Here is an 18,147-nt window from a genome sequence, read left to right on the forward strand (position 1 = left end):
AAGTGTACTAAAAGTAAGTAGTATTTTAAGTAAATTGAGATAATTCCTAATTATGTGGATAATTGGGTAATTGTTGGTTAATGGGGGATTAGCAAATTAATTAAGCAATTAATTAGGACACTATTGGATAAGAATTAACCACAAAAATGTGGCAGCCCACAAAATAGGACTCTTATAAAATTATTCAAGGTGTCATTCTTAGAGAATTGGATGGACAACTCACCCAAAATGTGGGGCCCACTCCTAAAGGTTAAGAAAGCCTTTCAAATTCATTTTAGAATCTCTAAAATGAAGAAGGAAGCTTCAGCAACTTATTCAAATGTTATCAACGTGACTTTGCTCCCAAAGATCATACGATACTATGTGATGTTAGAGCAATGGGGTTTTGCGATTCCAAGGGAGTACGGTGCAATCTTTCTCAAAGAATATCATACGGATTCTTCTCTACTTTGATCCGTTGTTATGTGATTTGTCGCAATTGACGTATGTTAGAGGATTGTCAAGAGAATTGACTCAGGTATGTTAAGGCTATCTCCTCTTTCTTTTGGCATGATCCATACGATATAAACAAAACGAGCAAATGCACAATTTCCATACATGACTCTATTCATAGAAATACTAAAGATGCCTATGTTCTTGATTTCCCATGTGTCATATTATTCTATCATCTGTTCATGCGTCTTAAAATACGTAAGTTGATAAAGTTTATTTCATGATATTAATCGGAGGTATAATGGTCTTATGACACTCCAAAAGATTTTATTGACGTACTTCTCATGCATTGCATTCATGTACATTGACCCATGACCAAATGACATTATATACACGTATATATGTATGTAGATGGGATGTGGAAAAAGGTTACGCCGGTATTATATTGCACCACCACCTGATCAGCTGGTATACGTTGATGATTTTGACCACAGTGGCCGAGATGATATGATGGGATGCCCTCAGAGGCTTGATGATGTTGTGAAACATGTACCTTTGCACGACATAAGATTCGTACGCATATGCATTATACTATAATTATTTCATGATTTATAGAGTTATCCACACTTACAGGTGATAATAGGCTAAATTGTTTAATATAGCCTACGTTTTAGCTCAACTTAAGGATGGTTTACTATTGTAAATGTTCAAATAATGCAAAAATTGGCTCTAATCATGACTTTAATGTCTCGCAGGAGTTCAATAAACAAATAAGGATTTATGATGGTAATCAAGTGAAAAATGGAGTCAAATGACGAAAAGTTGAGCAGCAACATCTTAACAAGAGAAAACCCCACTACCGCGGGTCATGCGCTCCCACGCTAGTTCAGTGATTTGGATAGAAAGAAACTCGATATGCGCGGGATGTGCGCTGGTCATGCGCTCCCACGCTAGTCCTGTCCGGAAAAGCAATTATTGAGGGGTAAATTGGTCAATTTGGGAGTAATCCACTAAACTACCATAAAGTAAAAGTTCCATTATGGAGGATAATCAGATTTTGAGGGGAGTAAGTGCAAAAATACTATTCATCCTTGAGATAAAAGCCATTGAAGATCAAGCTTGGAGCTAAGAAAGAGAAGGACAAACATCATTTTGGATCAAAAGTTTAAAGAGTTCTTTCAAACTTTCTTCTTGTTGCTTATTAATATTATGTTTAAAACTTTTATTGCTGATTTTTGTATGATTATGAGTAGCTAAAAACTCTAGTATTCTTGGGTCATGGATGTTAAATAATTATGTTATTTGAAGCTTAGATTGAAGATATTGAATTTATTGTTATGGGTTATTTATTTGATTCTGCTTCTAATTATTTTACTGCGTAGCTAACAGTGAAATATTATTTACGAATCTTGAATTAAACTTGACAAAGAAAATTCTTGGTTGCAAATAGAATCAAATAGAACAAGTTTTGAATCCCGAGCATCGGGTGAAGAATTCGCAATTAAGATAGACATATACTTAATTGCCTTGTTTGGTTGAAAAATAGGAGTTGTAAATGCATTCTTGCTAATATTAATACCATAGACATATAGGTATTAGTTTAACTTGAATAGATGCATAAGAACTCGAAAGATTCTTATGAATATTATTAACCCTATAATCAATAACCCGGATAATTCATTAAATCTATTTTAAGCTAAAATAGTAGCATAATTTCTAGCAAGTCCATGACCCGGGAATATATTTATCCAAATTGTTATAAACATATTGTGAAATTGGTGTAGTAATTTTGTGTTGAATTATTGTGCAATTATAAAGTAAGTTGTAAATTGGTTCTTTAAATATTTTGTAATAATATATCATAAATTGATAATTATTTGAGTTAATATCAGTCAAGAAGTTGATTATAATTCCTCGTGGGAACGATACTTTACTTACTACTATATTACTTGTCGATCGCGTACACTTGTGTGAGTGTTTTGGTCGCAACAAGTTTTTGGTGTCGTTGTCGGAGACTTGGAAATTAGTTACTTGACTGAGTTAAGCTTTTATCAGCTATTTGTTTAAGCATTAATTTTCAGTTCACTTTGTTTGTGTCACGCAGGCTCTTCTCTTGAATGCGGAGGAGTAGAAGCACAAGCAATATCTTCCCTCTTGATCCTGAAATTGAAAGGACACTTCATAAGGCAAGGAAAGAGTTGGAAGCTAAATACAAAATAGAAAGAGCGTTGGACATCTTAGTTCAACCACAGCCAACAGTGATGGCAGGTAATGGAGGGCGTCCGGTGATAGAAGCTGCAAGGACAAATTTTGCTAATATGACTCAGGCAATAGTGAAGCCTGATATCACTGGTCACTTTGAGCTTAAACAGTACATGGTACAGCTGATTCAGTCCACCGGGCAATATGTAGGTCTATCTCATGAAAACCCACAAAGGCACATTCAGAATTTTTTGGAAATCACTGATACTTACAACTATCCAAATGTTTCCAAGGACTATGTCAGGATGACCTTGTTTCTGTTTTCATTGCTGGGGGAAGCTAAAGAATGATTGCAGAAGGAGCCTGCTAATTCAATCCATACTTGGGATGATTTAGCAAGGAAATTCTTAATCAAGTTTTTCCCCACTAAAAAGACAAAGTCTTTGCGAAGTCAGATTCTTGGGTTTCAACAACGAGATGGTGAAACTATTCGCCAAGCTTGGGAAAGATACAAGAAATTACTTCGAGACTGCCCACATCATTGTCAAACTGATGAGGTATTGGGCCATACTTTTGTTGATGGATTAGATGAGACTTCAAAAATGAATCTTGATTCAGCTTGTGGAGGTAGTTGCATGGAGAGGCCATACAGTGAAATACAACCTCTGCTGAATAGCTTTACTGCTAATGATCATAATTGGCAAGGTGAAGGAGAACCAAGGAGAGCAATGAAACAGAAAGCAGGGTTACTTGAACTGGATGATATTTCCGCCATGAGAGCAGATTTAGCAAAATTGGCAAATCAAATGACCAGAATGACAATGGGACCATCACAACCAATGCAGCAGGTTCAACAAATGTCAGTTTGTTGTGAAATATGTGGTGACAATCACACGAGTGACATGTGTCCCGTGAATCCTGAATCTATTTACTATGTTGGGCAACAAAACAGAGGTCCGATGAATCAACAAGCCCGATATGGGAACACTTACAATGCAAATTGGAGGAATCATCCTAATTTCTCTTGGGGTGGAAATCAATCAAATCAGAATCAATATAGACCCCAAGGAAATTTTAATTAACCACAAAGGCCACCCCAGCAGGTAGAAGAAAATACAAATAATTTGTTGAAGAAATTGTTGCAAGACAACCAACAACTCAGAACTGATTTTAGAAATCTTGAAAGACAATTGGGTCAACTAGCTGCAAATCAAAATACTAGGCCTGCAGGTGCTCTTCCAAGTGATACAGAGAAAAATCCGCAAGTTAGTGCAATTACACTTAGAACTGGAAGGGAATTAGAAGAAGTTCCAAAGAAGAGAAAAGACAAGCCTGTACCTGAGGGTGCCATGATTTCCAAAGCAACACAGGAAGTAAAGAAAGATGATATAATTTCAGCACCTGTGAATGTTCCAAGGCCACCACCACCTTTTCAACAAAGATTGCAGAAAAAGAATGACGATCGCATGTTTAACAAATTTCTCTCTATGTTGAGTCAGATTCAATTGAATATTCCGTTGGTAGATGCGATTCGTGATATTCCAAAATATGCCAAATACATAAAAGACATTGTGGCTAATAAGAGGAGACTGACTGAATTTGAAACAATTGCACTTACTGAAGAGTGCACTTCAAGGGTCCAAAATAAGCTTCCTCAAAAGCTTAAGGGCCCTGGCAGCTTTACTATCCCTGTGAGAATAGGCAATGTTGATGTAGGCCATGCACTTTGTGATTTGAGAGCAAGCATAAATTTGATGCCATTGTCTTTGTACAAGCAATTGGGTTTGGGGGCTCCAAAACCCACCACGGTGATGTTACAACTACCAGACAGGTTCATAGCTTACCCGGAAGGGGTGATTGAAGATGTGCTACTGAAAATTAGGAAATTTATTTTCCCGGCTGATTTCATTATCTTGGATTTTCAAGACGATGAAAAAGTTCCTATTATATTGGGAAGACCTCTCTTGGCTACAGGTGATGCTATAATTAAAGTAAGAGAAGGAAAAATGATCATGAGAGTTGACAACGAGGAAGCTGTTTTTAATGTATATAAAGCAATTCAACTTCCTCGGCATTATGAAGAATTGTCTATGATATCTGTCATGGAGATTGATGAACAACTTATTACCCCAAGTGTATATTTGCAGGATTCTTTAGAAAAAGCAATTGTGTTGTTTGAGAGTTTGGAGATTAATGATGAGGTTGAGGAGATGAAACATACTTTGAATGCAACATGTGAATATATAAAAGGTTTAAATCCCTTTGAACCTTTGAACAGGCCAGATGGTCCTCCTCTGAAGCCCTCAGTTGAAGAAGCTTCCAAATTGGAATTAAAGCCTTTACCTTCTCACCTTCATTATGCTTATTTGGGTAGTTCTGAAACGTTACCTGTTATTATTTCTGCTGACTTGTCTGAATTGCAGGAGGAGAAATTGTTAAGAGTACTACGTGAGCATAAAAGAGCAATTGGGTGGACAATGTCTGACATAAGAGATATTAGTCCAGCTTTTTGCATGCATAAAATTCTCATGGAGGAAGGGCACAAGCCAAGCATAGAACAACAACGCCGCCTAAATCCGAACATGAAAGAGGTGGTAAGAAAAGAAGTGATTAAATGGCTTGATGCAGGTATTGTATTTCTAATATCTGATAGGAAATGGGTAAGTCCAGTCCAATGTGTTCCAAAGAAAGGTGGAATGACTGTAGTGACAAATGAAAATAATGATTTGATTCCCATTAGAACTGTTACTGGGTGGAGGATTTGCATAGATTATAGAAAATTGAATAATGCCACCCGAAAAGACCATTTTCCCCTTCCTTTTATTGACCAAATGCTTGATAGATTAGCCGGGCAAGAATACTACTGTTTTTTGGATGGCTACTCGGGATAAAATCAAATTATTATAGCCCCAGAAGACCAAGAGAAGACCACATTTACATGTCCGTATAGGACATATGCATTTAAAAGAATGCCATTTGGTCTTTGCAATGCACCTGCGACTTTTCAAAGGTGTATGATGGCTATTTTCACTGATATGGTTGAAAGATTTGTGGAAGTATTTATGGATGATTTTTCTGTATTTGGATGTTCTTTTGATGAATGTTTAATGAATCTTGATAAGGTCCTTGCTAGGTATGAAGAAACAAATTTGGTACTAAATTGGGAAAAATGTCATTTCATGGTACGAGAAGGCATAGTCCTAGGGCATAAAGTGTCCAAGAATGGATTGCAGGTGGATAAAGCAAAGGTGGAAGCAATTGAAAAATTACCTCCACCGACATCAGTTAGAGGCATTCGCAGTTTCTTAGGCCATGCGGGTTTTTACCGTCGTTTCATTAAAGATTTTTCAAAAATTGCATCTCCTTTGTGTAGGCTTCTTGAGAAAGATACATCCTTCAAGTTTGATGATGCTTGTCTGAAAGCATTTGATGAGCTGAAACAAAGATTAGTTACTGCACTGATTATCATTGCTCCAGATTGGAAACTTCCAATTGAATTGATGTGTGATGCAAGTGATATAGCCATTGGAGCTGTTTTGGGGCAGCGGAAAGAGAAAATATTTTGTTCCATTCACTATGCGAGTAGAACTCTTAATCCATCTCAAATGAATTACATTGTTACTGAAAAAGAGTTGCTCGCAGTAGTATGGGCATTTGATAAGTTTAGATCCTATCTAGTGGGGACCAAAGTCATAGTTTACACAGATCACTCAGCTATAAGGTATTTATTTGCAAAGAAAGATGCCAAGCCAAGGTTAATTCGATGGGTTCTTCTTTTGCAGGAATTTGACTTGGAAATTCGAGATCGAAAGGGAACAGAGAATCAGGTTGCAGATCATTTATCCAGGCTGGAAAATAGAGGCCATGTCACTGAAGGAAAATCAATCAAAGAAACATTTCCTGACGAACATTTGCTAGCCATCACTTCGGATGAAACCCCGTGGTATGCTGATTATGTGAATTTCATTGCAAGTGGGGTGACTCCACCAGAATTCATAGCTGACCATAGAAGAAGGTTCTTACATGATGTGATATTCTACATGTGGGACGAGCCTTTTCTATACAAGCAATGTGCAGATCAATTGGTAAGAAAGTGTGTCCCTGAGGAGGAGATGAATGCAATATTGCATGACTGTCATTCTTCTCTCTATGGAGGTCATCATGGTGGAGACAGAACTGCACAAAAGGTTTTGCAATCAGGTTTTACTAGCCAAAATTATTTAAAGATGCACATGCTTTTGTTAAAAATTGTGACAGGTGCCAAAGAACCGGAACGATCATGAAGAAGCACGAGATGCCTTTACAAAATATTTTGGCAGTAGAGCTCTTTGATGTCTGGGGAATAGATTTCATGGGACCATTTCCGTATTCTAATGGGCACAGATATATTTTGGTTGCAGTGGATTATGTGTCTAAGTGGGTTGAGGCCATTGCTCTTCCTACTAATGATGCGAAGGTAGTGGTAAGTTTTGTGAAGAAACACATTTTCACACGCTTTGGAACTCCAAGGGTGTTGATAAGTGATGGAGGAACACATTTTTGCAACAAATTGTTGAAAAATGTTCTTGCAAAATATGGTGTAAGACACAAGGTTGCTACTGCATATCACCCTCAAACGAGTGGTCAAGTTGAAGTGTCAAACAGGGAGGTAAAACAGATTTTGGAGAAAACTGTGAGCGCAAATAGGAAAGATTGGTCCGGTAAGTTAGAAAATGCATTGTGGGCTTACCGAACTGCATACAAGACTCCAATAGGTACTTCTCCATACAGGTTGGTTTATGGAAAAGCATGTCATTTGCCTGTTGAGATAGAACATAAAGCTTATTGGGCTATCAAAAAGCTAAATATGAATATGGACTTAGCTGGAGAAAAAAGAATGCTACAACTCAATGAACTTGATGAGTTTCGGTTGCATGCTTATGAAAATGCCAAGTTATATAAAGAAAAGACCAAGAAGTGGCACGACAAACACATCCAACATCGTGAGTTTGAGCCGGGTCAAGAAGTTCTCTTGTTCAACTCAAGGCTAAAGCTTTTTCCTGGAAAGCTTAAGTCCCGTTGGGCAGGCCCTTTTGTTGTAGTAAGTGTAACTCCTCATGGAACAGTTGAATTGCGAAACATTAGTTCAACAGGTACGTTCTTGGTAAATGGTCAGCGAATTAAACACTATTGGGGTGGGGACATTCAACGTCACAAAAACTCAGTAGATTTAAGCGATGTATAATGCAATATGGCGTCGTGCCGCGATATTAAATCAGGCTCTGTGTGGGAAGCAACCCACAAATGTATTGTAAATATAGTTTGTAAATGAGAATTTATAACTTGGCCTTCTTGAGAGGCTATATGTTAAAAAAAAAAAGGAGAAACGTTCAGTGATTAGCGCGACCAGCGTATAGCCCGCGCTAATCGGGTTTCCGTCTGCCCTGACCTTCAGTGATTAGCACGGGAGCGCATAACCAGCGCACGACCCGCACTAGTCACAGGTAACTCCGTTTTAAGTTTTCTTTTTTACTTCTTTAACTTAATAATACCCCCCCCCCCCCACAACCTAAAAACCCCCATTCTACTAAATCAATCTGAAAACACTCCCCACCTCTTCTTCTTCCCAACTCTCCCAACAAAACCCTAATCTTCTTCTTCTTCTTCTTCTTCATCAAATCTCCCCACCTCTTCATTCACCCCATACCCCATCTCCTCTAAGGTATGTCTTCTTCATCTTCTCCTTATTAGTTAATTTTTTTTATTTTTAGATTAATTTCGTTTTTATGGTGAACATAGTTTTAATTTTCTATTTTTTGTTCGATTTTCAATTTCTTTGCATATATTTAGTATAATGTCTTCATTTTTTTCTTTGTTTAGTTTTATTATGTAACATTATTATGTGGTTGTCAAGATTGTATATTTTTAGGATAGTTTCTTAAATTTTTTCTTATTTAACATTAGAATGTAGCATTTATAGAAGATTTAAACATATGTTTGATGTTTGGTTGGGTTGAGGGAGTGAAAAATTAGGAGTATGGTGGTGTAAAGTAGTAATTGGGTTGGTTGATGGTGAATACATTGTGACATAGGGTTGGAAAAAGCTTGAAACTCAACATGCTCACAATGTGTTTAAAAAAATGCCTCTTTGGAGGAAGTGATGTGACCAACTATGTGGTGAAGTCTAAGTAGCCCGGTTTGGTCACCCAATTGAATAGGGCTAACTCTAAACTACTTGCAGGTACCATGGCCCCTCGTAAACGCCCAACATCAAGTTCCTCATCCAAACGCCCAGCTACAGCAAATGTTGGTGGACGGCCCAGAATATCAGTTGATACTAGGCCATTCAACAGTCAAAAGTTTGTGTTAGCCAAGGCACACGACAGATTTAACAAAAAGGAGGAGAAAACAATAGTGCCTGAACAAGAAATGGATGCAAATGCTTTGGCTATTAATTGTCCCAACATAGCAAACGAGTTGAGGAGGCGTGGGCTTGACATATTCTTCGAGGAGCCAATCACGGCGAATGTAATGCTAGTGAGGGAATATTATTCCAACCTTCCGGAACATGATAACTACAATGTTACAGTCCGAAAGAGACAAGTCAATGCATCTATAGAAACAATTCGGGATGTGTACAGGCTACCCACAGTGGAGGATGATTACATGGATATGTTCCAAGCATATAACAGCAAGCTAATACCATGGTCCACGTTCACCGACATAATTTGTCGCCCAGATGCAGATATCCAATGGTATAAATATGGGAATAAGTTCCACGCTAATGCCCTGAAGTTCGAGGCCAAATGTTGGTTGTACTTCATCAACAACCGTCTCTTGCCTTCCAAGAATTTGTCTGAAGTAAACATCCCTCGAGCTTGCTTAATATGGTGTTTCATGAATAGGGGATGGTTTGATGTGCCATTGTTGATACATAAAGAAATGTTCCAGAGGGTTAGAGTTCAACGCTACGGGTTGTATTACCCATCTCTTGTCACCCTACTGTGCCTTCGAACCAACGTACCAAACAATTTTGCTGCAGATGGACGACTAGCTAAAGTCAATCCTTTCACGGCTAAAATGGTCACCACAGGTAAGGAAGTTGTACATCCAGCTGAATTGGTTGCTCCTGATTCTAATGACAGTGACGATGAGGAAGGAGAGGACCAACAAGAAGGAGCTGATGATGTGGAGATGGGAGAAGATGCACCACCTACACAACCACAAGCTTTTGATACAGCAGGACCGTCTAGGGCTAGTTGGGGACAAAGGATAGACCGCATGGAGCAGGAAATCACTGAAATTAAAACATCAGTGACAGTTCTGGGGAGACGTGTTGATGAAATGCAAGATCAGCAGAAGAAAACGGAACATCGGCTCTTGGGTTGGCTTCGTGCAATTGGTCGGGCATGCAATATGGATACCGGTTCTGTCTCCGACCAGGAGTGACTCCTCGGGGAAGTATCTTTGCTTCATCTCTTGTTTATAATGAAAGACATGGGGACATGTCTCGCTTTAAGTGTGGGGTGGAGGATTCCCTTAAACATATGTTTAACTGTTCTTAAATGTTTTGGATGGTAGTAATTATTATGGATTTTTAGGTTGTTTCAATTGTTTTGGATTGTTGGAATGTTTTGGTGGTGTGGTACAATATATAATATTTTGGGATTGCGTGACTATTTCACTTTTGTTTTTAAATGTTTTGGTGATTTAGTATTGTTGGAGTAATTGTTGTCTGTTCTTAAACATTTTTTTAGTAGTTATATTGGCGCGGCCCGATGACGGATTCTTTTAGATAGGAGTTCTTGAGGGACTGAGCTTATAGAAAACAACAAAAAGATTTTTGTTTTTATTTTTTATTCTTAGGTAGTATAACAAATCCCCCTTGGTTTTTCTTTAAGCCACGGTTCTTTTTCAAGGGTTTATTTTGAACCGGGCATATGTAGTTTTTAATTTCTGTTTTCATTTTTTTTTTATTTGTAGACTAAATTAAGGAGTTATAAGCTATAGAAAAGTGAACCCATAGCGTTGACACACCTGAACACAATAGACCCTAGAGTGTAACGCTTAGTCCTAATTGTTGAATCTCACTGAACATGCCTTAATTTGTATGTTTGTACTGAATTGAATGCTCGTAATTGAGTGTCTTGATTAGCTGATCTGGAATGAGTCATATGCCATGTGTGGTGAGTATTTGTGTAGTCCATGTATTGTACTTGTGTCTAGAAATTGCTCGGTATGTGAGTTGAAGCAAAATTTGAGGTGATGCTCGGTTTGGAAAATGATGTTAGGCTTTTTTTGACCTTTTTGAGCTTAACTGCTTATTAAATTTATTTGTCCCTAGTTAACCCTTTTGAGCCTTTAGACTTTTTGTTTGGCACCCGCATTACAAGCCTATACCCTTTTATTCTTAATTGACAGTGTTTTGATCTTTTTACCTCTTAAAGCACTTTAATTGTGAGAAGAGCGCTAAAAGAAGTAAGAAGGAAATAAGTGTGGGGTGACTTTTGAGTGGAACCAATAAAAGGATGAAAGGTGCACTTATGTTGTAAACGAATACACCACTAGCAGAAATTGAGTGACAAGAAAAAAAAGAGATAATTACATTGTGTTTTGCTCTAGCTAGTGGGAATGAATTAATAGAGTGCTTAAAGAAGAAGGGCGTATTTGTGGGATGATATTGTGTATGAATGAGAAGTGGGTTGAAGAATTTACGCTGAAAATTGCTCGTGTGATGTGTTAAAGTGCTTAGGGGTTGAGTCACTATTCCTAAATACATCCTACCCGTCCCTTAGCCCACATTACAACCATGAAAAAGTCCTAATTGATTTTGGATCGAGCTAGCCTACCTTAGTAGAGATTTACATTAAGGGCAAGCTTATGGTGCCAATTGCATGCATGTGACCTCTTTTGTGAGAGTGAGTGATTTCCCTGATATATGTGAATATATGAATTGAATGTGGTGGATTGAAGTCAGTTTTTGTTGATGTAATTGTGAGGGCATATGAATCGTGACGGAGAAGCAAGTCTTGATTTCTGTGTAGAGTACTTTGAGGAAGTGTGAAAATTGCATGGCACATGAGAGTTGGCTTTGAGGCTAGGATTGTTCACTGCTAGGCATAATACATGTACATTGTTCTAGGTGTAATGCGTTAAGGGAAATGGTTGAGTGAAGAATTCTCTAAAAAGAATATAGTGGATTGCTCGAGGACTAGCAATAAGCTAAGTGTGGGGTGTTGATAATAGGCTAAATTCTTTAATATAGCCTATGTTTTAGCTCAACTTAAGGATGATTTACTATTGTAAATGTTCAAATAATGCAAAAATTGGCTCTAATCATGACTTTAATGTCTCACAGGAGTTCAATAAACAAATGAGGATTTATGATGGTAATCAAGTGAAAAATGGAGTCAAATGACGAAAAGTTGAGCAGCAACATCTTAACAAGAGAAAACCCCACTAGCGCGGGTCATGCGCTGGTCATGCGCTCCCGCGCTAGTTCAGTGATTTGGATAGAAAGAAACTCGATATGCGCGGGATGTGCGCTGGTCATGCGCTCCCGCGCTAGTCCTGTCCGGAAAAGCAATTATTGAGGGGTAAATTGGTCAATTTGGGAGTAATCCACTAAACTACCATAAAGTAAAAGTTCCATTATGGAGGATAATCAGATTTTGAGGGGAGTAAGTGCAAAAATACTATTCATCCTTGAGAGAAAAGCCATTGAAGAACAAGCTTGGAGCTAAGAAAGAGAAGGACAAACATCATTTTGGATCAAAAGTTTAAAGAGTTCTTTCAAATTTTCTTCTTGTTGCTTGTTAATATTATGTTTAAAACTTTTATTGCTGATTTTTATATGATTATGAGTAGCTAAAAACTCTAGTATTCTTGGGTCATGGATGTTAGATAATTATGTTATTTGAAGCTTAGATTGAAGATATTGAATTTATTGTTATGGGTTGTTTATTTGATTCTGCTTCTAATTATTTTACTGCGTAGCTAACAGTGAAATATTATTTACGAATATTGAATTAAACTTGGAAAAGAAAATTCTTGGTTGCACATAGAATCAAATAGAACAAGTTTTGAATCCCGGGCATCGGGTGAAGAATTCGCAATTAAGATAGACATATCCTTAATTGCCTTATTTGGTTGAAAAATAGGAGTTGTAAATGCATTCTTGCTAATATTAATACCATAGACATATAGGTATTAGTTTAACTTGAATAGATGCATAAGAACTCGAAAGATTCTTATGAATATTATTAACCCTATAATCAATAACCCGGATAATTCAATAAATCCATTTTAAGCTAAAATAGTAGCATAATTTCTAGCAAGTCCATGACCCAGGAATATATTTATCCAAATTGTTATAAACATATTGTGAAATTGGTGTAGTAATTTTGTGTTGAATTATTGTGCAATTATTAAGTAAGTTGTAAATTGGTTCTTTAAATATTTTGTAATAATATAGCATAAATTGATAATTATTTGAGTTAATATCAGTCAAGAAGTTGATTATAATTCCTCGTGGGAACGATACTTTACTTAGTACTATATTACTTGTCGATCGCGTACACTTGCATGAGTGTTTTGGTCGCAACAACAGGTTGAGTCATTTACTTTATATTTCTTTAAAGTCTGTTATGTACTTATTTATGTGCCTTACATACTTGGTACATTATTCGTACTAACATCCCTTTGCCTGGGGACGATGCGTTTCATGCCCGCAGGTCCCGATAGATAGGTCAAGAGTCCTCCAAGTAGGCAATCAACTCAACGGAAGATGTTGGTGCGCTCCGTTTGCTCCGGAGTTGCTTGTTTGGTCAGTATAATTTAGATGTGCATTGTTTGGTATGGCGGATTCTTAGAGGCTTGTAGACAGATGTTATGTACTCTTATAACAGAGGCTTGTAGATAGATGTTTGTAACAGAGGCTTGTAGACAGAGGCTTGTAGACAGATGTTATGTATACGGATTCTTGTATGGCCTTGATGGCCTATGTTTTGAGTGTATAAATGATCATGTTAGCCTTATAGGCCCACATGTCACGTGTATAAGTTTTTATATCAGATTTGGTCCTCATATATTGAGTATTCCTCAACGTTTATTCTGGTTTGCCCATGACGCCTCGTTTGGACCATTTGCTAATGAAAGACATTTATTTACCTATGATAGTATGATACGAAAGATACGTTATATAGGTACTCGGTTGAGTAAGGTACCGGGTGCCCGGCGTGGCCCAACGGTGTGGGTCCTGACAAATGTTGTATCAGAGCAGTTCTGTCCTAGTGAGTCTACAAGTCGTGTCTAATAGAGTCTTGCTTATGGGTGTGTCATGCATCACACTTATAAGCAGGAAGCTACAGGACATTTAGGGTTGTCACTCTTTCTTCCTACTCTAGATCGTGTGGTAGAGCTCAGTTGTAAGAACTCAATTTCCTAAACTCGATCTTATTCATAATACGACGATGCCTACATCTAGAAAAATGATTGGTAAGAGATATAGCTGTGGAAGAGTTGAGTTAGAGGAACTCAATTTTTGCATCATACATATGATGGATAAATATAAGGTATTCAGCAAATCGTGTGTATACTAAGATGTGTAAGCTTCTTGATAAGTATCCCTAAGGCAAGAATGCCTATCCACTCTTATGGTAAAAAGGAATAAGGAGGGAGACACAAGTTTCAGCATGTAAAAAAAGCAAGGTGAAGAAGGGTACGAGGCAAGCAGTTAATGAAGATTATTACTATTACAGTTTCGGCAGAAAAATATAAGCATTATGAGTTACCCTCTACGGTAACATAGATATGTATAATTGGCCACACCCATCTCAGTTATAACCGATTGGGGGCTAATAGGCATAGAGTAAGAAAATGACGGGATATCAGGATATGGCTGGGGTTAGAGTGACCCAAAATGATGAATTGATTGTTTGCATTAGTTGACATTTCCGAAGAATATTGCAAATGTGCTAATAGATGTCCTTGTGAGACACCCGGATGGTACACTCTAAAATAGTAAGCCTTGAACGGATAAATATTACCTCAGTGTGGCTCGCGTCCCTAGTAGAGCGAGAATGTTAAGCAACTCGAATAGCCACCGGAGGGAGCAAAGGGGAGCTCAAACCAAAAGAATGTCTTGTTCGAATTTTTAGAATAAAGGGATAGGCATAAATGTTAGCGGAAAATTAGAAAAGAGTTAATGAAGCATTATGAATAAGATATAATACATGGATGACAACGGTAGATCAAAAGATGTTAGTATTACAGAATCTATAGTCAAGTGAAGGAAGAGACAAGAGGTGACAGGCCTTAGGACAACAAAAAAGTATAGGCCATAAAGTCATATCCTTATTTCAAGGAATATGTTCGTGACTCTAACGTGATTACCAGAAGGAAAAGTTAGACCACGGGAATAATAGAAATCAGTATGGGCTGGTGAACAAGATAAACTAAGCATGAATTAGGGACTGAGTGATTTGATAATAGTCGGCATCATGGGAATTTAAGATTTTATTCCAGCAATAATAGAATGGACAACAGAAGAAGATTCATGACAATTTCAAAGAATGGTCATTCAGGCAGACGCTTCCCTAAAGAAAGCAATGTGAGAAAGGTAAGTTTAAAGAAATATATGTGCTAGTTACACTAGGTGTCACCCTCGTAAGTAAGAAATTTTTATACTTGGTATAGAATGATTAGCGCAAGATGAGTAAATGTCATCGATGATGTGAAAAGATGCCAAAGATAAAAAAGTAAAACACCTACAGGTAGATCGTCGTAGTGCTAAATCTTAGTACTCCCCTAAAGGGGGGAATATGGAGTGATGTGATATTAAGTCAGAATTTATGGAATGGTAAAGAAGAATGCAAAAAAAGAAATGAATGAAAAAGGGATGAGATTTCACTTATTCAAAGCATACAGATATGCTACGATTCCAGGACGTTATGTAAGCACGACGACAAGAAAAGGAAGTAAGGGTTCCTGCCTGGGATGTTATTGTTAGATAAGGAGCCAGTACGTGAGGTTAGTTAAGACAAGAAAATAACCCAAGAAAGATTATGCGGAATACGGATATGAGAATGGGCCGATGAATAGTTAGTAGTTGATTCCGGAAAAGCCTAGTCATGACTAGACAAGAAGTTACAAACAAATCAGCAGATCATGCAAGACAAACATAGCAAAACCCATATACAACCTCACAGTTATGACAATACTTGAGATATATTCAGATAGGATTGGGATAGTTAAAGGTATAGTATGAGTATTACGGAAATAAAAGAGAGTCTCGCTGGGAAAACAACCAAAACTTCAGTTCAGAAGCAACCGTACGAGCACATGAGTGTGGAGGTAAGTAACGAAGGATAATTATAGGTAAGTACAAACATCGAAAATTCTATTGGGTAAGCAATATAACAAGCTGGTAACTTTACAAGAGCCAAAAGGTCCTCTCTAAGTACTACAATGAAAGACTAGCTGAGGAAATAAAGAATAAGGCTTCAACCAAAGCACATTAACCTAAAGAGAAAATGGTTTTGTAACAACAGTCCTACTACAAAATTGTATGCACGCCAAAAAAAGTGGCACCTACCGTGGCTAATAAACTAGAAGTAAAGTTAAAAGTAATATTCAAGATCATATGAGTCGCATGAAACTTCCGGTGCATGGGAACTAAGATAAGCCGAGTATCTATGCAACAAGTGGCAGAACGACCAGGAAAAACAATTGCTTGTAATTAAAGAAAGCTAAGAAGGAACGAAAGGAATTATTTGATTGGTGACGTTATGAACGCACTTAAGAGTTTGGAGTTTTATACCTGCAGTATATAAAGTCGTAGATGATTCTGGTGTACGTTAAAAGAAAGAATTGAGCCCAGGTCATAGACGAAGGATCGAATTGTTAAAGGATTGTATCATGAATATCCCTCATCACAGGCTAAAGTAATAACTAATACCATGAACCGCAGATCGGAAGATAGCTTAAGCCTACATAATGGATGATCAGAAAAAATAGGAAACTAAAGAGTTACATCAAATAAGTAAAACAGGAGTGGACCAAGAGAATTACAGACCTCAGGATCACTCTTAAATAGCAGAGGTATACGAAAGATAGTACAGTAGCCATATTTTATAACGGCTCTAGGATAAAGCGAACTAAAAAGTACCAGCCTTATAAGAAGTTAGTATGAAGCTCTCACCGGAGTATGTATACACTAGAGGTGCAAGTATTATAGTAAAACTTCAAGTTATGGATATGAATCTATGTGGGAGGAAGGTCATGAAAGGGATACAAGATGTGATGCAAAATTTTATGGTAAGTAAGGTAAAGTTGAACAACGTACGCAATACTTAAATGCAGAAGGTTGTGAATAGTCCATACTTCGGATAGAAGGCTAGAAGGGCGGGAATTCAATATCATGGAATGATAGCGGCATCGTCAGTGGCATATCTCATAGACTATTGTTTCTAGGTATCGAGGAGGCTAATTAAGACAATAAAAGAGTTAGAGATGATGCGATGTCTCGCTTGATGTTCCAGAATGACATAAGGAAATCTATGGTGCAAGCAAGTTGAAGGAAGGTTGCGAAGAAGTCTGAATAGATATGTGTAGGTCGCAAGCTAAAGTATGGTAGAGAGACAAGGTTTTAGGAAGAAATGAGTAAGGGTAAGAAAAGGTAAGTGAAAAGGTGACAAGAATTGATAAGTTCTTGGGATTAAGCTCATGAAACTAAGAGAGCTGATGGATTCTCTAAGTTATATAAGGCTCAATATAGCCAGAATGAACTCAAAGGATTCTAAGACTAGTAGCACTTACAAGGTATAGAATGTTGCCCTGGTATTGGAATAAGGGCGTAATTGTGATAGATAAAGGATGATGTTTGGGGCTTCGATTGAGTAATGACTTGAAGAGGATTTATTGAATTGTAAGGGACTAAAATACCCACGCAAGGTGAATCACATTGAGATACTATGAAATACGATTATGGAAATCACTTCAAATATTTCTCAATGCAACATAAGCTCTAGTGGCAAGGTATTACGTAAGAAGTTTCAAGTTATCAATGATATTTGTAGATCAATATTGAGGCAAATCATAATGGATGGACAAAAGTCATAAAGTGTGAGCTGAGATTAGGTCGTCATTCTTAAGATGAACAGTAATGAGGAAGTATTAAAGGACTTAGATTTATACATATGGGATAAGCAACAAGAGTAAGCTGGAATTTGGTAGCAGACCTCAGTAACGATAAATCGAAGTAAGAGTTATGGTATAATATGACCAACCTAGATGCAGTAAAATCATGCAGATGAATAACTAGGTCTATGAAACAAGATATAGCAATAGTCGTAAGTTCGACAAAGTACCGAGCAAGAACTTCAGTACACCTATAGATGCCCAGAGGAACATCTATGTATATGTTCCCAAAATGAAGCCTAGAGATTGGCTAAAAGCTGAAGGGAAGAGTCAAATAGGCGCACATACAAGGAAAAGGTCGTACAGGCTGCATGACAGAATGTAGTAAGAGTTACG

The sequence above is a fragment of the Nicotiana tabacum genome, chromosome 7 (genome assembly GCF_000715075.1).
Source record: "Nicotiana tabacum cultivar K326 chromosome 7, ASM71507v2, whole genome shotgun sequence".
NCBI lineage: Eukaryota > Viridiplantae > Streptophyta > Magnoliopsida > Solanales > Solanaceae > Nicotiana > Nicotiana tabacum.